The sequence below is a fragment of the Anomaloglossus baeobatrachus genome, unplaced genomic scaffold (genome assembly GCF_048569485.1).
Source record: "Anomaloglossus baeobatrachus isolate aAnoBae1 unplaced genomic scaffold, aAnoBae1.hap1 Scaffold_924, whole genome shotgun sequence".
NCBI classification, from domain to species: Eukaryota; Metazoa; Chordata; class Amphibia; order Anura; family Aromobatidae; genus Anomaloglossus; species Anomaloglossus baeobatrachus.
In genome coordinates this window covers 1-27,566 of record NW_027445321.1, presented here as the reverse complement: position 1 = coordinate 27,566, position 27,566 = coordinate 1, and the positions used below count along the sequence as shown (strand labels likewise).

Sequence of the window (27,566 nt, the reverse complement as noted above, 5' to 3'; positions counted from 1 at the left end):
GGTTTTCTTTGAGTAATGATGATCTCTTTAGTAGTCTGTTGGCGCCCTCTCCTGGAGGAATAGTTTGCTTGCTCTTGGACATTCTAAAAGAGAGGTCATGATAGACATTGAGCTTCTGAGCTCAATTGGGGACAGTCATGGGTGATGAATGTTTGCAACCTACTGCGAAGCCTCATACCGCAATATAAGGAACGTCAAATACTAAGAAAGGGCGGCCTATGAAAGAATTACTACTTTCAATAAGTACACTTAAACGGCTAATTGGGAATAGAAAAACTGTAAAAAGCCCTCTGAGAAAGCCCCCCTCTAACCTTTGATAGTAAGCTTTTCTGTAGTCTGCCTGTTGATGTATTTTCCGTTTGAACTGTGCACAACATGAAGAGACGGAACACTGGCGGCTTGTCACAATGCCCCCCGATGACATCACAATAGCGCTGCTGCCTAGAAAACAAGCTGCGCAGAAGAAGTTGTTCTTTGGGTGGGAGGGTGGGCTAGTGGAAGGAGGGGGCAATCTCTTTTTTTCCCGGGTGGTAGGGGGATGACAGGAGAAGGGAAGCGGGTTGGTGAGAAAGGTACAGAGGGCAGGGTTTGGGGGCTGGGAAGGAAAGGGAAAAGATTAGGGTTTGGGGATGATGAAAGGGCTTTCTACGGGTAAGGATGGCAAAGGGTGGCAGTGACGGAAAGTCAGGCAACCTGTCCTGTCCGTCTTTTTGTATCGTGAATTGGAAAGACTGCAAGGGGGAGGGGAGTTGCTTGCGCCCTAAAGGAGGAGTTATTCAGATTCATTGCAGTGGGCGGCGGCTGCAAAACGCACCATTCTTCTTGTTTTGGCTCTGCAAAGCAGCCTTTTCAAGGGTTGGCTTGGGTGACAAAATGTCTTGTGTAGGCGTGGGTTTGTCTCCCTCTCGCTCTCTCTCCCTAAGATGTGTCCGGCATAGGCCAGGGTGCCACTCGAGGCCCAAACCAATTCTGGTTATCGCTTCTCGGCCTTTTGGCTAAGATCAAGTGTAGTATCTGTTCTTATCAGTTTAATATCTGATACGTCCCCTATCTGGGGACCATATATTAAATGGATTTTTAGAACAGGGAGATGGAAAAAGAGCTTGCTCTGTCCACTCCACGCATTGACCTGGTATTGCAGTACCTCCAGGAACGGTGCACCCCTTCTTAACCCAGTTTCCAAAAGCAGAACTCAATTCACCTGATTCATATTAGCCCGATTTAATGAATTGGAAGAAAGCATACGTCTTCATATGCACCTCAATTTGGCCCATTCACTTTTCACACTTCCTCCTTTTGTTTTTTATCTTTCACACTTTTGACTTTCTTTATTCATCCAAATAGCAAACTCATCACCACTCAACCTGACCAACTCGGCTATGTCCCCGTGCTGCAGTTCTCTGTCTTATCTAGATCATTTGCAATTGAATGGAATAGATCCCTTTTGGACAAAGTGGATTCACCTGCTGCTGCAGTGACCACAGGTGTGATAACATCTAGAATTGGCATCTGGTGCGATCTCTCCGCTTCCACTCCAAAGAAAGTTACCTGTTTATTCCTATCATGCATTGGTTTTTGGGGTTTTCTTTGAGTAATGATGATCTCTTTAGTAGTCTGTTGGCGCCCTCTCCTGGAGGAATAGTTTGCTTGCTCTTGGACATTCTAAAAGAGAGGTCATGATAGACATTGAGCTTCTGAGCTCAATTGGGGACAGTCATGGGTGATGAATGTTTGCAACCTACTGCGAAGCCTCATACCGCAATATAAGGAACGTCAAATACTAAGAAAGGGCGGCCTATGAAAGAATTACTACTTTCAATAAGTACACTTAAACGGCTAATTGGGAATAGAAAAACTGTAAAAAGCCCTCTGAGAAAGCCCCCCTCTAACCTTTGATAGTAAGCTTTTCTGTAGTCTGCCTGTTGATGTATTTTCCGTTTGAACTGTGCACAACATGAAGAGACGGAACACTGGCGGCTTGTCACAATGCCCCCCGATGACATCACAATAGCGCTGCTGCCTAGAAAACAAGCTGCGCAGAAGAAGTTGTTCTTTGGGTGGGAGGGTGGGCTAGTGGAAGGAGGGGGCAATCTCTTTTTTTCCCGGGTGGTAGGGGGATGACAGGAGAAGGGAAGCGGGTGGTGAGAAAGGTACAGAGGGCAGGGTTTGGGGGCTGGGAAGGAAAGGGAAAAGATTAGGGTTTGGGGATGATGAAAGGGCTTTCTACGGGTAAGGATGGCAAAGGGTGGCAGTGACGGAAAGTCAGGCAACCTGTCCTGTCCGTCTTTTTGTATCGTGAATTGGAAAGACTGCAAGGGGGAGGGGAGTTGCTTGCGCCCTAAAGGAGGAGTTATTCAGATTCATTGCAGTGGGCGGCGGCTGCAAAACGCACCATTCTTCTTGTTTTGGCTCTGCAAAGCAGCCTTTTCAAGGGTTGGCTTGGGTGACAAAATGTCTTGTGTAGGCGTGGGTTTGTCTCCCTCTCGCTCTCTCTCCCTAAGATGTGTCCGGCATAGGCCAGGGTGCCACTCGAGGCCCAAACCAATTCTGGTTATCGCTTCTCGGCCTTTTGGCTAAGATCAAGTGTAGTATCTGTTCTTATCAGTTTAATATCTGATACGTCCCCTATCTGGGGACCATATATTAAATGGATTTTTAGAACAGGGAGATGGAAAAAGAGCTTGCTCTGTCCACTCCACGCATTGACCTGGTATTGCAGTACCTCCAGGAACGGTGCACCCCTTCTTAACCCAGTTTCCAAAAGCAGAACTCAATTCACCTGATTCATATTAGCCCGATTTAATGAATTGGAAGAAAGCATACGTCTTCATATGCACCTCAATTTGGCCCATTCACTTTTCACACTTCCTCCTTTTGTTTTTTATCTTTCACACTTTTGACTTTCTTTATTCATCCAAATAGCAAACTCATCACCACTCAACCTGACCAACTCGGCTATGTCCCCGTGCTGCAGTTCTCTGTCTTATCTAGATCATTTGCAATTGAATGGAATAGATCCCTTTTGGACAAAGTGGATTCACCTGCTGCTGCAGTGACCACAGGTGTGATAACATCTAGAATTGGCATCTGGTGCGATCTCTCCGCTTCCACTCCAAAGAAAGTTACCTGTTTATTCCTATCATGCATTGGTTTTTGGGGTTTTCTTTGAGTAATGATGATCTCTTTAGTAGTCTGTTGGCGCCCTCTCCTGGAGGAATAGTTTGCTTGCTCTTGGACATTCTAAAAGAGAGGTCATGATAGACATTGAGCTTCTGAGCTCAATTGGGGACAGTCATGGGTGATGAATGTTTGCAACCTACTGCGAAGCCTCATACCGCAATATAAGGAACGTCAAATACTAAGAAAGGGCGGCCTATGAAAGAATTACTACTTTCAATAAGTACACTTAAACGGCTAATTGGGAATAGAAAAACTGTAAAAAGCCCTCTGAGAAAGCCCCCCTCTAACCTTTGATAGTAAGCTTTTCTGTAGTCTGCCTGTTGATGTATTTTCCGTTTGAACTGTGCACAACATGAAGAGACGGAACACTGGCGGCTTGTCACAATGCCCCCCGATGACATCACAATAGCGCTGCTGCCTAGAAAACAAGCTGCGCAGAAGAAGTTGTTCTTTGGGTGGGAGGGTGGGCTAGTGGAAGGAGGGGGCAATCTCTTTTTTTCCCGGGTGGTAGGGGGATGACAGGAGAAGGGAAGCGGGTGGTGAGAAAGGTACAGAGGGCAGGGTTTGGGGGCTGGGAAGGAAAGGGAAAAGATTAGGGTTTGGGGATGATGAAAGGGCTTTCTACGGGTAAGGATGGCAAAGGGTGGCAGTGACGGAAAGTCAGGCAACCTGTCCTGTCCGTCTTTTTGTATCGTGAATTGGAAAGACTGCAAGGGGGAGGGGAGTTGCTTGCGCCCTAAAGGAGGAGTTATTCAGATTCATTGCAGTGGGCGGCGGCTGCAAAACGCACCATTCTTCTTGTTTTGGCTCTGCAAAGCAGCCTTTTCAAGGGTTGGCTTGGGTGACAAAATGTCTTGTGTAGGCGTGGGTTTGTCTCCCTCTCGCTCTCTCTCCCTAAGATGTGTCCGGCATAGGCCAGGGTGCCACTCGAGGCCCAAACCAATTCTGGTTATCGCTTCTCGGCCTTTTGGCTAAGATCAAGTGTAGTATCTGTTCTTATCAGTTTAATATCTGATACGTCCCCTATCTGGGGACCATATATTAAATGGATTTTTAGAACAGGGAGATGGAAAAAGAGCTTGCTCTGTCCACTCCACGCATTGACCTGGTATTGCAGTACCTCCAGGAACGGTGCACCCCTTCTTAACCCAGTTTCCAAAAGCAGAACTCAATTCACCTGATTCATATTAGCCCGATTTAATGAATTGGAAGAAAGCATACGTCTTCATATGCACCTCAATTTGGCCCATTCACTTTTCACACTTCCTCCTTTTGTTTTTTATCTTTCACACTTTTGACTTTCTTTATTCATCCAAATAGCAAACTCATCACCACTCAACCTGACCAACTCGGCTATGTCCCCGTGCTGCAGTTCTCTGTCTTATCTAGATCATTTGCAATTGAATGGAATAGATCCCTTTTGGACAAAGTGGATTCACCTGCTGCTGCAGTGACCACAGGTGTGATAACATCTAGAATTGGCATCTGGTGCGATCTCTCCGCTTCCACTCCAAAGAAAGTTACCTGTTTATTCCTATCATGCATTGGTTTTTGGGGTTTTCTTTGAGTAATGATGATCTCTTTAGTAGTCTGTTGGCGCCCTCTCCTGGAGGAATAGTTTGCTTGCTCTTGGACATTCTAAAAGAGAGGTCATGATAGACATTGAGCTTCTGAGCTCAATTGGGGACAGTCATGGGTGATGAATGTTTGCAACCTACTGCGAAGCCTCATACCGCAATATAAGGAACGTCAAATACTAAGAAAGGGCGGCCTATGAAAGAATTACTACTTTCAATAAGTACACTTAAACGGCTAATTGGGAATAGAAAAACTGTAAAAAGCCCTCTGAGAAAGCCCCCCTCTAACCTTTGATAGTAAGCTTTTCTGTAGTCTGCCTGTTGATGTATTTTCCGTTTGAACTGTGCACAACATGAAGAGACGGAACACTGGCGGCTTGTCACAATGCCCCCCGATGACATCACAATAGCGCTGCTGCCTAGAAAACAAGCTGCGCAGAAGAAGTTGTTCTTTGGGTGGGAGGGTGGGCTAGTGGAAGGAGGGGGCAATCTCTTTTTTTCCCGGGTGGTAGGGGGATGACAGGAGAAGGGAAGCGGGTGGTGAGAAAGGTACAGAGGGCAGGGTTTGGGGGCTGGGAAGGAAAGGGAAAAGATTAGGGTTTGGGGATGATGAAAGGGCTTTCTACGGGTAAGGATGGCAAAGGGTGGCAGTGACGGAAAGTCAGGCAACCTGTCCTGTCCGTCTTTTTGTATCGTGAATTGGAAAGACTGCAAGGGGGAGGGGAGTTGCTTGCGCCCTAAAGGAGGAGTTATTCAGATTCATTGCAGTGGGCGGCGGCTGCAAAACGCACCATTCTTCTTGTTTTGGCTCTGCAAAGCAGCCTTTTCAAGGGTAGAAAGCCATGGAACCCATAGGGTGGAGGGGCGACATGACTAGAGGGAAGGGAAGGAGTGATGGGGTTAATGGAAACAGGAATGGTTTGTTTATAAGGCAGAATAGAGGGATTGGTGGGTAGGAGGAGTTCCCTGGAGGAAGAGGTGGGACAGTTGAGGGGTGTAAGTAAAGGACTTTGACTTACCCCCTCTCTCTTGACTTCCGGATATGGAACGATCTGACTGGAGAGGTTCCTATAAGGTGTCAGGACGTCACCTTCTATTTCTCCATGGAGGAGTGGGAGTATTTAGAAGGACACAAAGATCTGTACAAGGACGTCATAATGGAGGTTCCCCAGCCCCTCACATCACCAGACTTCCGGATATGGAACGATCCGGACGTGCGACAGGATGGCTGCTACCCGGGACCAGCGAATTCATCATGGCAGTGCACGGGCCCCTGGCAGCGCGGTCCCACGCCTTGGCTGCTGGGGGTTAACCTGTTGGCACTTTCCCCTCGCTCCCCTGTCAGCTGCGGGCGGCGTCCCCCCTCCCTCATATCTCAGGTACTTGCCGTGTGCGGGGGGAGCGAGGAGGAGATGTGAGAGCCCCTTCGGGGACCCTCCGCGGTAGGACGTGGGCAGGGCAGTACTCAGCTGCTGCTCCGGCCGCGGGAGGAATCTCCGTCCGGGCCGCGGCAGCCGGGAGGGGGGCGTGGCTTGTCTGCGGCCTATTTCCGGTCCGAGCCGCGGCCTGGATTGCTGGATGCGGCGGCTCCCGGACGGGGAGAGTGCCCGGTGGTGACAGAGGCCAGCTTTACCCCTCGCGGACGGTGGGGGGGGCCGCGGAGCTGCAGCCAGTGGTGGGTCCGGCACCAGGGCAGGCGGGCCTGGGGCGACGGGTGCCCAGGAGGCGTCGGTGAGTGGGGGTGACGGCAGGGGCCCTGCGGTTTCTGCTTGGTCACCCAGATCAGGTTGCAGCTCCCGGCCGCGGCGGTCTCCCCCAGGAGGGGGAGGGCCCAGCGGACAGAGGCTTTCATGGGGCCCAGGAGGGCTGGATGCGGCGGCTCCTGGCCAGGAGAGCGCCCGGCGAGGACGGAGGCCAGCGTTACCCCCCTTCCCCCGTGGGTGGAGGGGGGGTGGCCGGGGGGCTGCAGCCAGCAAGGGGTCCGGCACCAGGGCAGGCGAGCCTGGTGCGACGGATGCCCGGGAGGCGTCGGTACGTGGGGGTGACGGCGGGGACCCTGCGGTCCCCGCCTGGTCACCCAGAGCAGGCGTGCAGCTCCCGGCAGCGGCGGTCTCCCCCAGGGGGGCGAGGACCCGGCGGACGGATGCCTTCTGGGCCCAGGTGGGCAGGAGGCTGGCGGCTCTGGATGGGAGTCTGCTGGCAGCAGGTCGGGCCACAGGTACCCCCTGTCCTTGCAGGCAGCAGGGGGGGTCGGGCCAGAAGATGAGGCCCGCGGTGGCAGCCCGTGGGTCAGGATGGTTTCCGGGGTTGTCGCCGCGGGACAGAAGATGGAGCTTGGAGGATGGTGCCCACGCGGCGTACCAGGAGGACGGCCGTGGTGGTGGCAGCGCTTCGGCGGCGTCTGCATTACATGAGCCAGAGGCGGTCGGCTCCAGCGAGGAGGAGGAGGAAGCAGCGACGGAAGAATCAGACGTCTGGATGGCGTGACTTTTATTCCGGGATACGCCGGGTCGCGGTCGGGTGAGACGGCCGTGGATTCGGCAGGGTTGGGGCGCAGTTGGTGGGGGGGGCGGCTGCGGACACGGCAGCGCCAAGTGGGTTTGTGTTTTGACAAGGTATGGGGTTTACTGCAGTGGTGTATACGGTTGTGGAGAGTGCGCATGCACCGCCGGCGGCATGGACGGGAACGGTGGGTAATAGGCGCAGGTGCGGCAGGCAGAGTGAGGGCGCATGAGGCGGCAGGGGAGCATTTTCGGGCAGAGGCGGCAAGGGCTGTGACAGAGTGAGTGGTGAGGAGCGAAGAGGGGGATGAGGTGGTGCATTGGGCTGACAGTGGTCAAGTGTGAGAGTTATGGGTGCTTCAAAGGCCCGCTGGGGGGGGGCTCACTTGCTGGAGGATGTGAGGGATAAGATTTGAATGGGGGAACGTGTAGCAATAGTTTCGCTGCTCCCCCTGGAACAGTTTCACCTGGATTAGGTTAAGCCAAGTGATTCCAGGAAGGATAAGTAGAGGGAGGGGAGCGCCGGTGGAGGCTCACCCCTCGTACATTTGCAACGTGGCTGCGGGCATTTGCGTTTTTGGCAAGGGTATCGGGGGAAGGAATTGGGTAATTGGTTCGGCATGGTTCGGTTATATGGATCCATTTGGGGTGGCTTGTTTAGGTCATATGGCGGTTTAGTCTGGCTTCAGTACGCCGTGTAATTTCAGCAAGGGAAGGTGTTGCGTGCCAGTATGCGGTAGGAGCATACGGGCACATCCTTATGGCTGCAGTGGATGGCGGCTCCTAGTCAGCCCCCCCCCTTTTGGGGGGTAGTTGGCTGTTCGGGGCGTGGAACCCCGGCGACACGGTCGATGAGGGTTTTTTGGGGGGAATAGAATGATGGGTGGTGCAGATTTGGCGCGGACGGTTGTCTTAAGCATACGTGTTGGGTTGTGGTAAGGAACATAGTAATTCTGCGTCTTTCTATTTATATTGGTGGATCTTTGCCTCCTTATTGGAAGTTTGTGCTGGGCGAGGGGACACCTGGTGGTTGTCAGTGGAAAGAGGGGTCAGGACGTGGCTTTGGGCAGGATGGGTGGGCCATTCGGGGCCCTCCTTGTCATGATTGGGTTTCTCTGTTGGTGGGTAGTGCCGGAAATGAGCTGTATATAGATGTATATATTTCGGCTTGTTCAAAACGTATCTTATCTGGAGGAGTCATCGGTGTATGCCTGCTTGGCTCCAGAATTGTCGGCGGTTTATTATGTGTCGTTGGACAGAGGGTGGGATTTGGTAAAGGCGGTGAGCCGTGGAGCATTGATGGCAAAGGTGGATTTGGAGGCGGCATTTAGGTTGTTACTGGTCCACCCTGCTAGCTAGCAGTTCTGGTGCTGCGGTGGGGAGGGGAGTTATTATTATGCTGATCGGTGGGGGCTAATGGGTTTTGTCCCATTTTATGTTCCGTTGGGGGCGGTTATTTCTTTGTGGAGTGGTTTGTGCGTGGTGTGTCCCAGCTTACACCTCTTATTCATTATAGGTTCATTCTCTTTACATCGGGTTGGCGGGTTGATGATTCGTTGAGGTTGTTTGTTTCATTGCAGATGGTGGTGGATACTCTTTTGGGCCTGTTGGCGCAGGCGAAGACTGAGGGTCCAACGCCAGTGATACAGTTTGTGGGGGATAAAGTTTGATGTTATGGTCAGAGAGGTAGGATTCGTGGGTAATGGTGTGGTCCTATGGGCTGCGATAGAGGCAGTTAGGTCAGCTAAGACGGTGCGGTTTCAGGCGGTGCAGTCTTTGCAGGGGCGGTCGAACCACGGGTGCAGAGTTACGCCGCTGGGGGGCGTGTCTGCTGGACGGCTGGCGATGGCTGCGCCAAGGGTGCAGCCATCGGATCATTTGTGTGTGGTCACGAAGGAGATCAATGACGATCTGATGGTGTAGGAGGTTTTTTCTTACGGCGATTTAGTGGCCGCGGATTGTGGCTGGGTAAGGTAGTGCCTGATGGAACGTAGCTGCGGTACTCGGATGCAGCGGGTCCAGTTGGTTTTCTGGTTGGGCATTGTGGGGTAGCGCTTCCAATCGGTGGTAGTAGTCGGGTTGGGGAGGTTGGCAGTTTTTCCAAGAGGAAGGTGTGCTGTCATTCTGACTATCAGTTGGTGGAGAATTCGATTAATAGTTGGTTTGCTAATCCTGGGGCCAAGGGTGGCGTACTTGCGACAGTTGGTTTCGCAATTGTATGCGTTTAAAAAAGAAAAAAAAAAAAAAAAAAAATGGTATGCGTGGCGCAACCAGTACTGGGGTTCGCCAAGGGAATAGCAGCTGCTTTGTTTCCTTCCAGTTCTGCAGGTCTCGGGAGTTGAGGCCGCGTAACAGACGAGGTGGGCACGGTGTGTCCTGAGGGCTTGTGGAGTCTGGTGTGGCTGTGTTGGGGAGCGGCTCGGTGCCCAGTGACTGAGGTTATTTGGGGCTGATATCCAGAAGTGTGGGTGGCGCGGATAACGTTGTTTGGGACAATGTGTGAGGAAGGCCCGGTGGAGTATTTGGTGGGGGTGTTGGCAGTGGTGATTAACGGTTTTCAGGCTGCTAGGCCGGCGTCAGCAGTGGAGCAGAGGGTGGCGGCTGTGGCTGTCTTGTTGAGGATTAGATGTGGAGAGATGTTTTCGCAGGATCTTAGTGCGCGGCAGGCCTTGAAGGGTTTGGTCGTAAGGGTGTGAGGCAGCGGGATACAAGGGTTCGTCTCCGTTGTTTTGTGGAAGCGTTTGGTGAGTGATTTGTGGTGGCTATGTTCATCTGAGCACGAGCAGGTTTTGTTTCCCTTGTCCAAAACGGTTTGTGTTAGCCTTTTGGGAGGCTTTGAGATTGTGGGGTTGGTCAGCCCATCTACGGTTAGGAGCGGAGGTTGGATGTTGGAGGATGTGTCCGAGGTGGTGCAGTGGGTTGAGCGCCGGCTTTGTCGCTCACCGAATCAGATTAGGCGGGTGGTGAAGGTTGGTGTTGTTATACGCGGTCCCGGGTGCGGAATTTATGTTGTGAGGACGCCCAGGATCATTATTGTGTCGCGTTTGTTAAGGTACCATTTTGTGGCAGCGCTGCAGACTGGATTGCAGGTGGCGGGGGTGGGCGCCCGGAATACTACGGGTCGTCTTCCTTCTGGATTGGGCTTCCACGGAGGCCCCTCGGTGGGCTCAGAAAAGGGGTGGTGAGAAGTATTGGGAGGTGGGAGTCCTCTTGTTTCGGTGTTACGTTGGCCTCAGTTGTTATCGGGTTAAGGCCAATGGGGGCGTTTGAGTCTTTTGGGAGTGGAATGGGTTGGCGTAACAGGTTGGGGTTATCTGTGGGTTTATAACCTCTGGGTTTTGTGGTGAGGGTGTGCCTCATTTGGATATTTGGGCATTCGTTGGTTCTCGGGGCCTCGACGGTCTGAGGCTCGCCCAAATTTTGCCAGTGGGGTCTGGACGGGTCGATGGTACTGGTCCAGTGAGTGGGAGGCAGCGATTAGGTATCTCGAGAAGTTATTTATGAATGTTTTAAAAAAAAAAAAAAAAAAAAAAATTTGTTGGTTTGTTGCATTGTGGAAGACATACCCGGGCTTAATCGTGGGGTAGTTTTTGATAGTGTGACCGGTTTGGAATGGCGTGTGGCTTGTGCGGTAGGCAGTATCAATCGAGCCTTTATTGGGGGGCGGCGCCTAAAGTTGGTGGCGCTGAACTGGTGGTTTTGGTGATGCGATGGGGGTGCATCTTAACGTTCTTGGTGCTGTTTGTGGACGCTGGGATTGCGTGGAGGTGTGGTACAAGCTTTTGGTGTGTGGCGGGTCCAGGCCACGTAAGGAGTCACGTGCCCTGTCCTGTGGCGGGGGGTAGGTCTGGTCCAGAGGCGGTTGAAGGCAATGGTAACTGGACAGAGAGACACCATCTTGGTATGGTGGCTCCAGGTTCCGGGATGTTGCAGGCACGGGGTTCTGCAAAGTTGGAGGGTTAATCCGTAGGTGATTAATACCTCATCTCTGGGTCGGTGTGTTGCGGCCAGGGATACTGGGGTGAGAAGTGGTTCCTGGACTGGGCCTACTCAGGGTTGTATATTTACTGTATTGGTTACTGTGTTACCTATTGTTATTTGTTGGGGTCGCCCGTTGGACGGCGCCCCCTTGTGTTAGTATGTAAATAATAGGTAATAAAGGCTGCTGTGGCCAATTTTAAACCAAGTCACATGCAGTTCGTGTATTATTTACAGATGGTATTGGTGGGTAACACACATACAGCACGACTGGAGAATCCTTCCTCAATGGTCAAGAAAGCCATGGAACCCATAGGGTGGAGGGGCGACATGACTAGAGGGAAGGGAAGGAGTGATGGGGTTAATGGAAACAGGAATGGTTTGTTTATAAGGCAGAATAGAGGGATTGGTGGGTAGGAGGAGTTCCCTGGAGGAAGAGGTGGGACAGTTGAGGGGTGTAAGTAAAGGACTTTGACTTACCCCCTCTCTCTTGACTTCCGGATATGGAACGATCCCCGCCCACCCTCCCTTGTGTTTAATACCGAGGGGAATTTTGTCTGGGTTGTTTCTTTGTCACAGCAGCGGGGGGTAGGTCTGGTCCAGAGGCGGTTGAAGGCAATGGTAACTGGACAGAGAGACACCATCTTGGTATGGTGGCTCCAGGTTCCGGGATGTTGCAGGCACGGGGTTCTGCAAAGTTGGAGGGTTAATCCGTAGGTGATTAATACCTCATCTCTGGGTCGGTGTGTTGCGGCCAGGGATACTGGGGTGAGAAGTGGTTCCTGGACTGGGCCTACTCAGGGTTGTATATTTACTGTATTGGTTACTGTGTTACCTATTGTTATTTGTTGGGGTCGCCCGTTGGACGGCGCCCCCTTGTGTTAGTATGTAAATAATAGGTAATAAAGGCTGCTGTGGCCAATTTTAAACCAAGTCACATGCAGTTCGTGTATTATTTACAGATGGTATTGGTGGGTAACACACATACAGCACGACTGGAGAATCCTTCCTCAATGGTCATGGCTTGGGTGACAAAATGTCTTGTGTAGGCGTGGGTTTGTCTCCCTCTCGCTCTCTCTCCCTAAGATGTGTCCGGCATAGGCCAGGGTGCCACTCGAGGCCCAAACCAATTCTGGTTATCGCTTCTCGGCCTTTTGGCTAAGATCAAGTGTAGTATCTGTTCTTATCAGTTTAATATCTGATACGTCCCCTATCTGGGGACCATATATTAAATGGATTTTTAGAACAGGGAGATGGAAAAAGAGCTTGCTCTGTCCACTCCACGCATTGACCTGGTATTGCAGTACCTCCAGGAACGGTGCACCCCTTCTTAACCCAGTTTCCAAAAGCAGAACTCAATTCACCTGATTCATATTAGCCCGATTTAATGAATTGGAAGAAAGCATACGTCTTCATATGCACCTCAATTTGGCCCATTCACTTTTCACACTTCCTCCTTTTGTTTTTTATCTTTCACACTTTTGACTTTCTTTATTCATCCAAATAGCAAACTCATCACCACTCAACCTGACCAACTCGGCTATGTCCCCGTGCTGCAGTTCTCTGTCTTATCTAGATCATTTGCAATTGAATGGAATAGATCCCTTTTGGACAAAGTGGATTCACCTGCTGCTGCAGTGACCACAGGTGTGATAACATCTAGAATTGGCATCTGGTGCGATCTCTCCGCTTCCACTCCAAAGAAAGTTACCTGTTTATTCCTATCATGCATTGGTTTTTGGGGTTTTCTTTGAGTAATGATGATCTCTTTAGTAGTCTGTTGGCGCCCTCTCCTGGAGGAATAGTTTGCTTGCTCTTGGACATTCTAAAAGAGAGGTCATGATAGACATTGAGCTTCTGAGCTCAATTGGGGACAGTCATGGGTGATGAATGTTTGCAACCTACTGCGAAGCCTCATACCGCAATATAAGGAACGTCAAATACTAAGAAAGGGCGGCCTATGAAAGAATTACTACTTTCAATAAGTACACTTAAACGGCTAATTGGGAATAGAAAAACTGTAAAAAGCCCTCTGAGAAAGCCCCCCTCTAACCTTTGATAGTAAGCTTTTCTGTAGTCTGCCTGTTGATGTATTTTCCGTTTGAACTGTGCACAACATGAAGAGACGGAACACTGGCGGCTTGTCACAATGCCCCCCGATGACATCACAATAGCGCTGCTGCCTAGAAAACAAGCTGCGCAGAAGAAGTTGTTCTTTGGGTGGGAGGGTGGGCTAGTGGAAGGAGGGGGCAATCTCTTTTTTTCCCGGGTGGTAGGGGGATGACAGGAGAAGGGAAGCGGGTGGTGAGAAAGGTACAGAGGGCAGGGTTTGGGGGCTGGGAAGGAAAGGGAAAAGATTAGGGTTTGGGGATGATGAAAGGGCTTTCTACGGGTAAGGATGGCAAAGGGTGGCAGTGACGGAAAGTCAGGCAACCTGTCCTGTCCGTCTTTTTGTATCGTGAATTGGAAAGACTGCAAGGGGGAGGGGAGTTGCTTGCGCCCTAAAGGAGGAGTTATTCAGATTCATTGCAGTGGGCGGCGGCTGCAAAACGCACCATTCTTCTTGTTTTGGCTCTGCAAAGCAGCCTTTTCAAGGGTTGGCTTGGGTGACAAAATGTCTTGTGTAGGCGTGGGTTTGTCTCCCTCTCGCTCTCTCTCCCTAAGATGTGTCCGGCATAGGCCAGGGTGCCACTCGAGGCCCAAACCAATTCTGGTTATCGCTTCTCGGCCTTTTGGCTAAGATCAAGTGTAGTATCTGTTCTTATCAGTTTAATATCTGATACGTCCCCTATCTGGGGACCATATATTAAATGGATTTTTAGAACAGGGAGATGGAAAAAGAGCTTGCTCTGTCCACTCCACGCATTGACCTGGTATTGCAGTACCTCCAGGAACGGTGCACCCCTTCTTAACCCAGTTTCCAAAAGCAGAACTCAATTCACCTGATTCATATTAGCCCGATTTAATGAATTGGAAGAAAGCATACGTCTTCATATGCACCTCAATTTGGCCCATTCACTTTTCACACTTCCTCCTTTTGTTTTTTATCTTTCACACTTTTGACTTTCTTTATTCATCCAAATAGCAAACTCATCACCACTCAACCTGACCAACTCGGCTATGTCCCCGTGCTGCAGTTCTCTGTCTTATCTAGATCATTTGCAATTGAATGGAATAGATCCCTTTTGGACAAAGTGGATTCACCTGCTGCTGCAGTGACCACAGGTGTGATAACATCTAGAATTGGCATCTGGTGCGATCTCTCCGCTTCCACTCCAAAGAAAGTTACCTGTTTATTCCTATCATGCATTGGTTTTTGGGGTTTTCTTTGAGTAATGATGATCTCTTTAGTAGTCTGTTGGCGCCCTCTCCTGGAGGAATAGTTTGCTTGCTCTTGGACATTCTAAAAGAGAGGTCATGATAGACATTGAGCTTCTGAGCTCAATTGGGGACAGTCATGGGTGATGAATGTTTGCAACCTACTGCGAAGCCTCATACCGCAATATAAGGAACGTCAAATACTAAGAAAGGGCGGCCTATGAAAGAATTACTACTTTCAATAAGTACACTTAAACGGCTAATTGGGAATAGAAAAACTGTAAAAAGCCCTCTGAGAAAGCCCCCCTCTAACCTTTGATAGTAAGCTTTTCTGTAGTCTGCCTGTTGATGTATTTTCCGTTTGAACTGTGCACAACATGAAGAGACGGAACACTGGCGGCTTGTCACAATGCCCCCCGATGACATCACAATAGCGCTGCTGCCTAGAAAACAAGCTGCGCAGAAGAAGTTGTTCTTTGGGTGGGAGGGTGGGCTAGTGGAAGGAGGGGGCAATCTCTTTTTTTCCCGGGTGGTAGGGGGATGACAGGAGAAGGGAAGCGGGTGGTGAGAAAGGTACAGAGGGCAGGGTTTGGGGGCTGGGAAGGAAAGGGAAAAGATTAGGGTTTGGGGATGATGAAAGGGCTTTCTACGGGTAAGGATGGCAAAGGGTGGCAGTGACGGAAAGTCAGGCAACCTGTCCTGTCCGTCTTTTTGTATCGTGAATTGGAAAGACTGCAAGGGGGAGGGGAGTTGCTTGCGCCCTAAAGGAGGAGTTATTCAGATTCATTGCAGTGGGCGGCGGCTGCAAAACGCACCATTCTTCTTGTTTTGGCTCTGCAAAGCAGCCTTTTCAAGGGTTGGCTTGGGTGACAAAATGTCTTGTGTAGGCGTGGGTTTGTCTCCCTCTCGCTCTCTCTCCCTAAGATGTGTCCGGCATAGGCCAGGGTGCCACTCGAGGCCCAAACCAATTCTGGTTATCGCTTCTCGGCCTTTTGGCTAAGATCAAGTGTAGTATCTGTTCTTATCAGTTTAATATCTGATACGTCCCCTATCTGGGGACCATATATTAAATGGATTTTTAGAACAGGGAGATGGAAAAAGAGCTTGCTCTGTCCACTCCACGCATTGACCTGGTATTGCAGTACCTCCAGGAACGGTGCACCCCTTCTTAACCCAGTTTCCAAAAGCAGAACTCAATTCACCTGATTCATATTAGCCCGATTTAATGAATTGGAAGAAAGCATACGTCTTCATATGCACCTCAATTTGGCCCATTCACTTTTCACACTTCCTCCTTTTGTTTTTTATCTTTCACACTTTTGACTTTCTTTATTCATCCAAATAGCAAACTCATCACCACTCAACCTGACCAACTCGGCTATGTCCCCGTGCTGCAGTTCTCTGTCTTATCTAGATCATTTGCAATTGAATGGAATAGATCCCTTTTGGACAAAGTGGATTCACCTGCTGCTGCAGTGACCACAGGTGTGATAACATCTAGAATTGGCATCTGGTGCGATCTCTCCGCTTCCACTCCAAAGAAAGTTACCTGTTTATTCCTATCATGCATTGGTTTTTGGGGTTTTCTTTGAGTAATGATGATCTCTTTAGTAGTCTGTTGGCGCCCTCTCCTGGAGGAATAGTTTGCTTGCTCTTGGACATTCTAAAAGAGAGGTCATGATAGACATTGAGCTTCTGAGCTCAATTGGGGACAGTCATGGGTGATGAATGTTTGCAACCTACTGCGAAGCCTCATACCGCAATATAAGGAACGTCAAATACTAAGAAAGGGCGGCCTATGAAAGAATTACTACTTTCAATAAGTACACTTAAACGGCTAATTGGGAATAGAAAAACTGTAAAAAGCCCTCTGAGAAAGCCCCCCTCTAACCTTTGATAGTAAGCTTTTCTGTAGTCTGCCTGTTGATGTATTTTCCGTTTGAACTGTGCACAACATGAAGAGACGGAACACTGGCGGCTTGTCACAATGCCCCCCGATGACATCACAATAGCGCTGCTGCCTAGAAAACAAGCTGCGCAGAAGAAGTTGTTCTTTGGGTGGGAGGGTGGGCTAGTGGAAGGAGGGGGCAATCTCTTTTTTTCCCGGGTGGTAGGGGGATGACAGGAGAAGGGAAGCGGGTGGTGAGAAAGGTACAGAGGGCAGGGTTTGGGGGCTGGGAAGGAAAGGGAAAAGATTAGGGTTTGGGGATGATGAAAGGGCTTTCTACGGGTAAGGATGGCAAAGGGTGGCAGTGACGGAAAGTCAGGCAACCTGTCCTGTCCGTCTTTTTGTATCGTGAATTGGAAAGACTGCAAGGGGGAGGGGAGTTGCTTGCGCCCTAAAGGAGGAGTTATTCAGATTCATTGCAGTGGGCGGCGGCTGCAAAACGCACCATTCTTCTTGTTTTGGCTCTGCAAAGCAGCCTTTTCAAGGGTTGGCTTGGGTGACAAAATGTCTTGTGTAGGCGTGGGTTTGTCTCCCTCTCGCTCTCTCTCCCTAAGATGTGTCCGGCATAGGCCAGGGTGCCACTCGAGGCCCAAACCAATTCTGGTTATCGCTTCTCGGCCTTTTGGCTAAGATCAAGTGTAGTATCTGTTCTTATCAGTTTAATATCTGATACGTCCCCTATCTGGGGACCATATATTAAATGGATTTTTAGAACAGGGAGATGGAAAAAGAGCTTGCTCTGTCCACTCCACGCATTGACCTAGTATTGCAGTACCTCCAGGAACGGTGCACCCCTTCTTAACCCAGTTTCCAAAAGCAGAACTCAATTCACCTGATTCATATTAGCCCGATTTAATGAATTGGAAGAAAGCATACGTCTTCATATGCACCTCAATTTGGCCCATTCACTTTTCACACTTCCTCCTTTTGTTTTTTATCTTTCACACTTTTGACTTTCTTTATTCATCCAAATAGCAAACTCATCACCACTCAACCTGACCAACTCGGCTATGTCCCCGTGCTGCAGTTCTCTGTCTTATCTAGATCATTTGCAATTGAATGGAATAGATCCCTTTTGGACAAAGTGGATTCACCTGCTGCTGCAGTGACCACAGGTGTGATAACATCTAGAATTGGCATCTGGTGCGATCTCTCCGCTTCCACTCCAAAGAAAGTTACCTGTTTATTCCTATCATGCATTGGTTTTTGGGGTTTTCTTTGAGTAATGATGATCTCTTTAGTAGTCTGTTGGCGCCCTCTCCTGGAGGAATAGTTTGCTTGCTCTTGGACATTCTAAAAGAGAGGTCATGATAGACATTGAGCTTCTGAGCTCAATTGGGGACAGTCATGGGTGATGAATGTTTGCAACCTACTGCGAAGCCTCATACCGCAATATAAGGAACGTCAAATACTAAGAAAGGGCGGCCTATGAAAGAATTACTACTTTCAATAAGTACACTTAAACGGCTAATTGGGAATAGAAAAACTGTAAAAAGCCCTCTGAGAAAGCCCCCCTCTAACCTTTGATAGTAAGCTTTTCTGTAGTCTGCCTGTTGATGTATTTTCCGTTTGAACTGTGCACAACATGAAGAGACGGAACACTGGCGGCTTGTCACAATGCCCCCCGATGACATCACAATAGCGCTGCTGCCTAGAAAACAAGCTGCGCAGAAGAAGTTGTTCTTTGGGTGGGAGGGTGGGCTAGTGGAAGGAGGGGGCAATCTCTTTTTTTCCCGGGTGGTAGGGGGATGACAGGAGAAGGGAAGCGGGTGGTGAGAAAGGTACAGAGGGCAGGGTTTGGGGGCTGGGAAGGAAAGGGAAAAGATTAGGGTTTGGGGATGATGAAAGGGCTTTCTACGGGTAAGGATGGCAAAGGGTGGCAGTGACGGAAAGTCAGGCAACCTGTCCTGTCCGTCTTTTTGTATCGTGAATTGGAAAGACTGCAAGGGGGAGGGGAGTTGCTTGCGCCCTAAAGGAGGAGTTATTCAGATTCATTGCAGTGGGCGGCGGCTGCAAAACGCACCATTCTTCTTGTTTTGGCTCTGCAAAGCAGCCTTTTCAAGGGTTGGCTTGGGTGACAAAATGTCTTGTGTAGGCGTGGGTTTGTCTCCCTCTCGCTCTCTCTCCCTAAGATGTGTCCGGCATAGGCCAGGGTGCCACTCGAGGCCCAAACCAATTCTGGTTATCGCTTCTCGGCCTTTTGGCTAAGATCAAGTGTAGTATCTGTTCTTATCAGTTTAATATCTGATACGTCCCCTATCTGGGGACCATATATTAAATGGATTTTTAGAACAGGGAGATGGAAAAAGAGCTTGCTCTGTCCACTCCACGCATTGACCTGGTATTGCAGTACCTCCAGGAACGGTGCACCCCTTCTTAACCCAGTTTCCAAAAGCAGAACTCAATTCACCTGATTCATATTAGCCCGATTTAATGAATTGGAAGAAAGCATACGTCTTCATATGCACCTCAATTTGGCCCATTCACTTTTCACACTTCCTCCTTTTGTTTTTTATCTTTCACACTTTTGACTTTCTTTATTCATCCAAATAGCAAACTCATCACCACTCAACCTGACCAACTCGGCTATGTCCCCGTGCTGCAGTTCTCTGTCTTATCTAGATCATTTGCAATTGAATGGAATAGATCCCTTTTGGACAAAGTGGATTCACCTGCTGCTGCAGTGACCACAGGTGTGATAACATCTAGAATTGGCATCTGGTGCGATCTCTCCGCTTCCACTCCAAAGAAAGTTACCTGTTTATTCCTATCATGCATTGGTTTTTGGGGTTTTCTTTGAGTAATGATGATCTCTTTAGTAGTCTGTTGGCGCCCTCTCCTGGAGGAATAGTTTGCTTGCTCTTGGACATTCTAAAAGAGAGGTCATGATAGACATTGAGCTTCTGAGCTCAATTGGGGACAGTCATGGGTGATGAATGTTTGCAACCTACTGCGAAGCCTCATACCGCAATATAAGGAACGTCAAATACTAAGAAAGGGCGGCCTATGAAAGAATTACTACTTTCAATAAGTACACTTAAACGGCTAATTGGGAATAGAAAAACTGTAAAAAGCCCTCTGAGAAAGCCCCCCTCTAACCTTTGATAGTAAGCTTTTCTGTAGTCTGCCTGTTGATGTATTTTCCGTTTGAACTGTGCACAACATGAAGAGACGGAACACTGGCGGCTTGTCACAATGCCCCCCGATGACATCACAATAGCGCTGCTGCCTAGAAAACAAGCTGCGCAGAAGAAGTTGTTCTTTGGGTGGGAGGGTGGGCTAGTGGAAGGAGGGGGCAATCTCTTTTTTTCCCGGGTGGTAGGGGGATGACAGGAGAAGGGAAGCGGGTGGTGAGAAAGGTACAGAGGGCAGGGTTTGGGGGCTGGGAAGGAAAGGGAAAAGATTAGGGTTTGGGGATGATGAAAGGGCTTTCTACGGGTAAGGATGGCAAAGGGTGGCAGTGACGGAAAGTCAGGCAACCTGTCCTGTCCGTCTTTTTGTATCGTGAATTGGAAAGACTGCAAGGGGGAGGGGAGTTGCTTGCGCCCTAAAGGAGGAGTTATTCAGATTCATTGCAGTGGGCGGCGGCTGCAAAACGCACCATTCTTCTTGTTTTGGCTCTGCAAAGCAGCCTTTTCAAGGGTTGGCTTGGGTGACAAAATGTCTTGTGTAGGCGTGGGTTTGTCTCCCTCTCGCTCTCTCTCCCTAAGATGTGTCCGGCATAGGCCAGGGTGCCACTCGAGGCCCAAACCAATTCTGGTTATCGCTTCTCGGCCTTTTGGCTAAGATCAAGTGTAGTATCTGTTCTTATCAGTTTAATATCTGATACGTCCCCTATCTGGGGACCATATATTAAATGGATTTTTAGAACAGGGAGATGGAAAAAGAGCTTGCTCTGTCCACTCCACGCATTGACCTGGTATTGCAGTACCTCCAGGAACGGTGCACCCCTTCTTAACCCAGTTTCCAAAAGCAGAACTCAATTCACCTGATTCATATTAGCCCGATTTAATGAATTGGAAGAAAGCATACGTCTTCATATGCACCTCAATTTGGCCCATTCACTTTTCACACTTCCTCCTTTTGTTTTTTATCTTTCACACTTTTGACTTTCTTTATTCATCCAAATAGCAAACTCATCACCACTCAACCTGACCAACTCGGCTATGTCCCCGTGCTGCAGTTCTCTGTCTTATCTAGATCATTTGCAATTGAATGGAATAGATCCCTTTTGGACAAAGTGGATTCACCTGCTGCTGCAGTGACCACAGGTGTGATAACATCTAGAATTGGCATCTGGTGCGATCTCTCCGCTTCCACTCCAAAGAAAGTTACCTGTTTATTCCTATCATGCATTGGTTTTTGGGGTTTTCTTTGAGTAATGATGATCTCTTTAGTAGTCTGTTGGCGCCCTCTCCTGGAGGAATAGTTTGCTTGCTCTTGGACATTCTAAAAGAGAGGTCATGATAGACATTGAGCTTCTGAGCTCAATTGGGGACAGTCATGGGTGATGAATGTTTGCAACCTACTGCGAAGCCTCATACCGCAATATAAGGAACGTCAAATACTAAGAAAGGGCGGCCTATGAAAGAATTACTACTTTCAATAAGTACACTTAAACGGCTAATTGGGAATAGAAAAACTGTAAAAAGCCCTCTGAGAAAGCCCCCCTCTAACCTTTGATAGTAAGCTTTTCTGTAGTCTGCCTGTTGATGTATTTTCCGTTTGAACTGTGCACAACATGAAGAGACGGAACACTGGCGGCTTGTCACAATGCCCCCCGATGACATCACAATAGCGCTGCTGCCTAGAAAACAAGCTGCGCAGAAGAAGTTGTTCTTTGGGTGGGAGGGTGGGCTAGTGGAAGGAGGGGGCAATCTCTTTTTTTCCCGGGTGGTAGGGGGATGACAGGAGAAGGGAAGCGGGTGGTGAGAAAGGTACAGAGGGCAGGGTTTGGGGGCTGGGAAGGAAAGGGAAAAGATTAGGGTTTGGGGATGATGAAAGGGCTTTCTACGGGTAAGGATGGCAAAGGGTGGCAGTGACGGAAAGTCAGGCAACCTGTCCTGTCCGTCTTTTTGTATCGTGAATTGGAAAGACTGCAAGGGGGAGGGGAGTTGCTTGCGCCCTAAAGGAGGAGTTATTCAGATTCATTGCAGTGGGCGGCGGCTGCAAAACGCACCATTCTTCTTGTTTTGGCTCTGCAAAGCAGCCTTTTCAAGGGTTGGCTTGGGTGACAAAATGTCTTGTGTAGGCGTGGGTTTGTCTCCCTCTCGCTCTCTCTCCCTAAGATGTGTCCGGCATAGGCCAGGGTGCCACTCGAGGCCCAAACCAATTCTGGTTATCGCTTCTCGGCCTTTTGGCTAAGATCAAGTGTAGTATCTGTTCTTATCAGTTTAATATCTGATACGTCCCCTATCTGGGGACCATATATTAAATGGATTTTTAGAACAGGGAGATGGAAAAAGAGCTTGCTCTGTCCACTCCACGCATTGACCTGGTATTGCAGTACCTCCAGGAACGGTGCACCCCTTCTTAACCCAGTTTCCAAAAGCAGAACTCAATTCACCTGATTCATATTAGCCCGATTTAATGAATTGGAAGAAAGCATACGTCTTCATATGCACCTCAATTTGGCCCATTCACTTTTCACACTTCCTCCTTTTGTTTTTTATCTTTCACACTTTTGACTTTCTTTATTCATCCAAATAGCAAACTCATCACCACTCAACCTGACCAACTCGGCTATGTCCCCGTGCTGCAGTTCTCTGTCTTATCTAGATCATTTGCAATTGAATGGAATAGATCCCTTTTGGACAAAGTGGATTCACCTGCTGCTGCAGTGACCACAGGTGTGATAACATCTAGAATTGGCATCTGGTGCGATCTCTCCGCTTCCACTCCAAAGAAAGTTACCTGTTTATTCCTATCATGCATTGGTTTTTGGGGTTTTCTTTGAGTAATGATGATCTCTTTAGTAGTCTGTTGGCGCCCTCTCCTGGAGGAATAGTTTGCTTGCTCTTGGACATTCTAAAAGAGAGGTCATGATAGACATTGAGCTTCTGAGCTCAATTGGGGACAGTCATGGGTGATGAATGTTTGCAACCTACTGCGAAGCCTCATACCGCAATATAAGGAACGTCAAATACTAAGAAAGGGCGGCCTATGAAAGAATTACTACTTTCAATAAGTACACTTAAACGGCTAATTGGGAATAGAAAAACTGTAAAAAGCCCTCTGAGAAAGCCCCCCTCTAACCTTTGATAGTAAGCTTTTCTGTAGTCTGCCTGTTGATGTATTTTCCGTTTGAACTGTGCACAACATGAAGAGACGGAACACTGGCGGCTTGTCACAATGCCCCCCGATGACATCACAATAGCGCTGCTGCCTAGAAAACAAGCTGCGCAGAAGAAGTTGTTCTTTGGGTGGGAGGGTGGGCTAGTGGAAGGAGGGGGCAATCTCTTTTTTTCCCGGGTGGTAGGGGGATGACAGGAGAAGGGAAGCGGGTGGTGAGAAAGGTACAGAGGGCAGGGTTTGGGGGCTGGGAAGGAAAGGGAAAAGATTAGGGTTTGGGGATGATGAAAGGGCTTTCTACGGGTAAGGATGGCAAAGGGTGGCAGTGACGGAAAGTCAGGCAACCTGTCCTGTCCGTCTTTTTGTATCGTGAATTGGAAAGACTGCAAGGGGGAGGGGAGTTGCTTGCGCCCTAAAGGAGGAGTTATTCAGATTCATTGCAGTGGGCGGCGGCTGCAAAACGCACCATTCTTCTTGTTTTGGCTCTGCAAAGCAGCCTTTTCAAGGGTTGGCTTGGGTGACAAAATGTCTTGTGTAGGCGTGGGTTTGTCTCCCTCTCGCTCTCTCTCCCTAAGATGTGTCCGGCATAGGCCAGGGTGCCACTCGAGGCCCAAACCAATTCTGGTTATCGCTTCTCGGCCTTTTGGCTAAGATCAAGTGTAGTATCTGTTCTTATCAGTTTAATATCTGATACGTCCCCTATCTGGGGACCATATATTAAATGGATTTTTAGAACAGGGAGATGGAAAAAGAGCTTGCTCTGTCCACTCCACGCATTGACCTGGTATTGCAGTACCTCCAGGAACGGTGCACCCCTTCTTAACCCAGTTTCCAAAAGCAGAACTCAATTCACCTGATTCATATTAGCCCGATTTAATGAATTGGAAGAAAGCATACGTCTTCATATGCACCTCAATTTGGCCCATTCACTTTTCACACTTCCTCCTTTTGTTTTTTATCTTTCACACTTTTGACTTTCTTTATTCATCCAAATAGCAAACTCATCACCACTCAACCTGACCAACTCGGCTATGTCCCCGTGCTGCAGTTCTCTGTCTTATCTAGATCATTTGCAATTGAATGGAATAGATCCCTTTTGGACAAAGTGGATTCACCTGCTGCTGCAGTGACCACAGGTGTGATAACATCTAGAATTGGCATCTGGTGCGATCTCTCCGCTTCCACTCCAAAGAAAGTTACCTGTTTATTCCTATCATGCATTGGTTTTTGGGGTTTTCTTTGAGTAATGATGATCTCTTTAGTAGTCTGTTGGCGCCCTCTCCTGGAGGAATAGTTTGCTTGCTCTTGGACATTCTAAAAGAGAGGTCATGATAGACATTGAGCTTCTGAGCTCAATTGGGGACAGTCATGGGTGATGAATGTTTGCAACCTACTGCGAAGCCTCATACCGCAATATAAGGAACGTCAAATACTAAGAAAGGGCGGCCTATGAAAGAATTACTACTTTCAATAAGTACACTTAAACGGCTAATTGGGAATAGAAAAACTGTAAAAAGCCCTCTGAGAAAGCCCCCCTCTAACCTTTGATAGTAAGCTTTTCTGTAGTCTGCCTGTTGATGTATTTTCCGTTTGAACTGTGCACAACATGAAGAGACGGAACACTGGCGGCTTGTCACAATGCCCCCCGATGACATCACAATAGCGCTGCTGCCTAGAAAACAAGCTGCGCAGAAGAAGTTGTTCTTTGGGTGGGAGGGTGGGCTAGTGGAAGGAGGGGGCAATCTCTTTTTTTCCCGGGTGGTAGGGGGATGACAGGAGAAGGGAAGCGGGTGGTGAGAAAGGTACAGAGGGCAGGGTTTGGGGGCTGGGAAGGAAAGGGAAAAGATTAGGGTTTGGGGATGATGAAAGGGCTTTCTACGGGTAAGGATGGCAAAGGGTGGCAGTGACGGAAAGTCAGGCAACCTGTCCTGTCCGTCTTTTTGTATCGTGAATTGGAAAGACTGCAAGGGGGAGGGGAGTTGCTTGCGCCCTAAAGGAGGAGTTATTCAGATTCATTGCAGTGGGCGGCGGCTGCAAAACGCACCATTCTTCTTGTTTTGGCTCTGCAAAGCAGCCTTTTCAAGGGTTGGCTTGGGTGACAAAATGTCTTGTGTAGGCGTGGGTTTGTCTCCCTCTCGCTCTCTCTCCCTAAGATGTGTCCGGCATAGGCCAGGGTGCCACTCGAGGCCCAAACCAATTCTGGTTATCGCTTCTCGGCCTTTTGGCTAAGATCAAGTGTAGTATCTGTTCTTATCAGTTTAATATCTGATACGTCCCCTATCTGGGGACCATATATTAAATGGATTTTTAGAACAGGGAGATGGAAAAAGAGCTTGCTCTGTCCACTCCACGCATTGACCTGGTATTGCAGTACCTCCAGGAACGGTGCACCCCTTCTTAACCCAGTTTCCAAAAGCAGAACTCAATTCACCTGATTCATATTAGCCCGATTTAATGAATTGGAAGAAAGCATACGTCTTCATATGCACCTCAATTTGGCCCATTCACTTTTCACACTTCCTCCTTTTGTTTTTTATCTTTCACACTTTTGACTTTCTTTATTCATCCAAATAGCAAACTCATCACCACTCAACCTGACCAACTCGGCTATGTCCCCGTGCTGCAGTTCTCTGTCTTATCTAGATCATTTGCAATTGAATGGAATAGATCCCTTTTGGACAAAGTGGATTCACCTGCTGCTGCAGTGACCACAGGTGTGATAACATCTAGAATTGGCATCTGGTGCGATCTCTCCGCTTCCACTCCAAAGAAAGTTACCTGTTTATTCCTATCATGCATTGGTTTTTGGGGTTTTCTTTGAGTAATGATGATCTCTTTAGTAGTCTGTTGGCGCCCTCTCCTGGAGGAATAGTTTGCTTGCTCTTGGACATTCTAAAAGAGAGGTCATGATAGACATTGAGCTTCTGAGCTCAATTGGGGACAGTCATGGGTGATGAATGTTTGCAACCTACTGCGAAGCCTCATACCGCAATATAAGGAACGTCAAATACTAAGAAAGGGCGGCCTATGAAAGAATTACTACTTTCAATAAGTACACTTAAACGGCTAATTGGGAATAGAAAAACTGTAAAAAGCCCTCTGAGAAAGCCCCCCTCTAACCTTTGATAGTAAGCTTTTCTGTAGTCTGCCTGTTGATGTATTTTCCGTTTGAACTGTGCACAACATGAAGAGACGGAACACTGGCGGCTTGTCACAATGCCCCCCGATGACATCACAATAGCGCTGCTGCCTAGAAAACAAGCTGCGCAGAAGAAGTTGTTCTTTGGGTGGGAGGGTGGGCTAGTGGAAGGAGGGGGCAATCTCTTTTTTTCCCGGGTGGTAGGGGGATGACAGGAGAAGGGAAGCGGGTGGTGAGAAAGGTACAGAGGGCAGGGTTTGGGGGCTGGGAAGGAAAGGGAAAAGATTAGGGTTTGGGGATGATGAAAGGGCTTTCTACGGGTAAGGATGGCAAAGGGTGGCAGTGACGGAAAGTCAGGCAACCTGTCCTGTCCGTCTTTTTGTATCGTGAATTGGAAAGACTGCAAGGGGGAGGGGAGTTGCTTGCGCCCTAAAGGAGGAGTTATTCAGATTCATTGCAGTGGGCGGCGGCTGCAAAACGCACCATTCTTCTTGTTTTGGCTCTGCAAAGCAGCCTTTTCAAGGGTTGGCTTGGGTGACAAAATGTCTTGTGTAGGCGTGGGTTTGTCTCCCTCTCGCTCTCTCTCCCTAAGATGTGTCCGGCATAGGCCAGGGTGCCACTCGAGGCCCAAACCAATTCTGGTTATCGCTTCTCGGCCTTTTGGCTAAGATCAAGTGTAGTATCTGTTCTTATCAGTTTAATATCTGATACGTCCCCTATCTGGGGACCATATATTAAATGGATTTTTAGAACAGGGAGATGGAAAAAGAGCTTGCTCTGTCCACTCCACGCATTGACCTGGTATTGCAGTACCTCCAGGAACGGTGCACCCCTTCTTAACCCAGTTTCCAAAAGCAGAACTCAATTCACCTGATTCATATTAGCCCGATTTAATGAATTGGAAGAAAGCATACGTCTTCATATGCACCTCAATTTGGCCCATTCACTTTTCACACTTCCTCCTTTTGTTTTTTATCTTTCACACTTTTGACTTTCTTTATTCATCCAAATAGCAAACTCATCACCACTCAACCTGACCAACTCGGCTATGTCCCCGTGCTGCAGTTCTCTGTCTTATCTAGATCATTTGCAATTGAATGGAATAGATCCCTTTTGGACAAAGTGGATTCACCTGCTGCTGCAGTGACCACAGGTGTGATAACATCTAGAATTGGCATCTGGTGCGATCTCTCCGCTTCCACTCCAAAGAAAGTTACCTGTTTATTCCTATCATGCATTGGTTTTTGGGGTTTTCTTTGAGTAATGATGATCTCTTTAGTAGTCTGTTGGCGCCCTCTCCTGGAGGAATAGTTTGCTTGCTCTTGGACATTCTAAAAGAGAGGTCATGATAGACATTGAGCTTCTGAGCTCAATTGGGGACAGTCATGGGTGATGAATGTTTGCAACCTACTGCGAAGCCTCATACCGCAATATAAGGAACGTCAAATACTAAGAAAGGGCGGCCTATGAAAGAATTACTACTTTCAATAAGTACACTTAAACGGCTAATTGGGAATAGAAAAACTGTAAAAAGCCCTCTGAGAAAGCCCCCCTCTAACCTTTGATAGTAAGCTTTTCTGTAGTCTGCCTGTTGATGTATTTTCCGTTTGAACTGTGCACAACATGAAGAGACG

The 27,566-nt window shown here is 48.7% G+C and overlaps 13 non-coding genes across 13 annotated transcripts; all 13 read left to right on the top strand.

The window, feature by feature from the left end:
* Nucleotides 1–975: 975 nt before the first annotated feature.
* LOC142289379 (U2 spliceosomal RNA) lies at nt 976–1,166 on the top strand. Its single transcript, XR_012749868.1, has one exon. It is a non-coding gene; the product is annotated as a U2 spliceosomal RNA (small nuclear RNA).
* Nucleotides 1,167–2,553: 1,387 nt separating this feature from the next.
* Nucleotides 2,554–2,744, top strand: LOC142289378 (U2 spliceosomal RNA). Its single transcript, XR_012749867.1, has one exon. It is a non-coding gene; the product is annotated as a U2 spliceosomal RNA (small nuclear RNA).
* Nucleotides 2,745–4,131: 1,387 nt separating this feature from the next.
* LOC142289377 (U2 spliceosomal RNA) lies at nt 4,132–4,322 on the top strand. The gene has a single exon (XR_012749866.1). It is a non-coding gene; the product is annotated as a U2 spliceosomal RNA (small nuclear RNA).
* Nucleotides 4,323–12,374: 8,052 nt separating this feature from the next.
* LOC142289376 (U2 spliceosomal RNA) lies at nt 12,375–12,565 on the top strand. The gene has a single exon (XR_012749865.1). It is a non-coding gene; the product is annotated as a U2 spliceosomal RNA (small nuclear RNA).
* Nucleotides 12,566–13,952: 1,387 nt separating this feature from the next.
* LOC142289375 (U2 spliceosomal RNA) lies at nt 13,953–14,143 on the top strand. The gene has a single exon (XR_012749864.1). It is a non-coding gene; the product is annotated as a U2 spliceosomal RNA (small nuclear RNA).
* Nucleotides 14,144–15,530: 1,387 nt separating this feature from the next.
* Nucleotides 15,531–15,721, top strand: LOC142289374 (U2 spliceosomal RNA). Its single transcript, XR_012749863.1, has one exon. It is a non-coding gene; the product is annotated as a U2 spliceosomal RNA (small nuclear RNA).
* A 1,387-nt stretch (nt 15,722–17,108) lies between these two features.
* LOC142289394 (U2 spliceosomal RNA) lies at nt 17,109–17,299 on the top strand. Its single transcript, XR_012749882.1, has one exon. It is a non-coding gene; the product is annotated as a U2 spliceosomal RNA (small nuclear RNA).
* A 1,387-nt stretch (nt 17,300–18,686) lies between these two features.
* Nucleotides 18,687–18,877, top strand: LOC142289372 (U2 spliceosomal RNA). Its single transcript, XR_012749862.1, has one exon. It is a non-coding gene; the product is annotated as a U2 spliceosomal RNA (small nuclear RNA).
* Nucleotides 18,878–20,264: 1,387 nt separating this feature from the next.
* Nucleotides 20,265–20,455, top strand: LOC142289399 (U2 spliceosomal RNA). The gene has a single exon (XR_012749886.1). It is a non-coding gene; the product is annotated as a U2 spliceosomal RNA (small nuclear RNA).
* A 1,387-nt stretch (nt 20,456–21,842) lies between these two features.
* On the top strand, nt 21,843–22,033 carry LOC142289398 (U2 spliceosomal RNA). The gene has a single exon (XR_012749885.1). It is a non-coding gene; the product is annotated as a U2 spliceosomal RNA (small nuclear RNA).
* Nucleotides 22,034–23,420: 1,387 nt separating this feature from the next.
* Nucleotides 23,421–23,611, top strand: LOC142289395 (U2 spliceosomal RNA). Its single transcript, XR_012749883.1, has one exon. It is a non-coding gene; the product is annotated as a U2 spliceosomal RNA (small nuclear RNA).
* Nucleotides 23,612–24,998: 1,387 nt separating this feature from the next.
* Nucleotides 24,999–25,189, top strand: LOC142289383 (U2 spliceosomal RNA). The gene has a single exon (XR_012749872.1). It is a non-coding gene; the product is annotated as a U2 spliceosomal RNA (small nuclear RNA).
* Nucleotides 25,190–26,576: 1,387 nt separating this feature from the next.
* On the top strand, nt 26,577–26,767 carry LOC142289371 (U2 spliceosomal RNA). The gene has a single exon (XR_012749861.1). It is a non-coding gene; the product is annotated as a U2 spliceosomal RNA (small nuclear RNA).
* The last annotated feature ends 799 nt before the right edge of the window (nt 26,768–27,566 follow it).